At 41.1% G+C, this 1,276-nt stretch overlaps 1 pseudogene; it reads left to right on the forward strand.

The window, feature by feature from the left end:
- LOC149043583 (G protein-coupled receptor 83-like) lies at positions 1–1,276 on the forward strand (annotated as a pseudogene).

A 1,276-nucleotide genomic window follows, 5' to 3' on the forward strand; every position in this document is an offset into this window, starting at 1 on the left:
ATGAGTGTTCCCTTTACTGATTATTTATTCAGTAATAACAGTCTTATCCTATTAAACTTTAGCAACAGAAGAAAACAGGAACTAAAGATGAAACCAGATACCGAGTGGATTGTTTTGACAGTCCTCTACGCCATCACGATGCTCGTATCGTTTGCAGGGAATGGCTTCCTCATCTACATCGTGTGGAAGAAACCTGAAGTCAGATCACTGACAAGCTTTATGTTCGTCAACATGGCCATCGCTGATTTGCTTGTAACCCTGATTGTGATGCCCTGGTCGATTTCCACAATATATACAGACGGTTTGTGGATGATCCCGGGAGTATTTGGAAAAGTCATGTGTAAAGGTGTTGTATACACTGCCTATGTCACTATAACAGCATCCGTCCTCTGCCTGACGTTCATGGCGATCGACAGGTACTATGCCATCGTTCATCCCCTCCGCCGCCATCTTTGATTTCGAAAGCCTAAACTAACCGTTCCATTTATTTGGATCGGCTCACTGGTGTCCATGTCCATTTTCCTTGTCATTCAAACCGTGGAAGACTACAATAATTCTTCCTATTGCATGCTATCTGTTTACATCTTGGGTGATCCAGATAGGGCTCTTCGAGGAATATACCTCCTCCTTTTCGTCGTCAACTATTTCATCCCCTTAGCCGTTATTTCTTGCCTGTATACCATCACTGCATGGAATTTATGGTTCCATGTTGCACCTGGAGTAAATAATTTGAGAAGAAATCGAGCGCAACTCGAAACCTCCAAGAGGAGAGTGGTTCGGATGCTCATTATTGTTACCTGTGCCTTTGCCCTCTGTTGGCTTCCACCACAAGTGGTCCACATGATGCAAATTATTCACGCATCTAAGGCTTACCTACATATACAGCCGATTGTCAGCTTTGTGTGTTTTTGGTTTGGACACGCTAACAGCGCCGTTAACCCATGGCTGTACATTTTTCTGAGTACCAAGATGAATACAGCATTTACCAGGATCGTCAGTAGAAAAAGCAGCCGGTTGCCTTCAAGTCTCACCATCAAAACATCAGATGCCGTCTTACCACCTGAAGATGAAGCAATCCAGAAAGAATCAAGAATATAATGTCTCTCATAACATGAAAGTTTTATTACTAATTTGGTAACTGTAAGATAAAAACTCGCTTAAAACGGATTTGCGTATTACTAATTATATAATATAATACAAACACCTATATACGGTTTCATAAAAGCTATTGTAGTAATCCGAGTAATTTCATGAGAAATTGACAATTGCAACTAAA

Source organism: Pocillopora damicornis, chromosome 6 (assembly GCF_964200805.1).
Source record: "Pocillopora damicornis chromosome 6, jaPocDami1.2, whole genome shotgun sequence".
NCBI lineage: Eukaryota > Metazoa > Cnidaria > Anthozoa > Scleractinia > Pocilloporidae > Pocillopora > Pocillopora damicornis.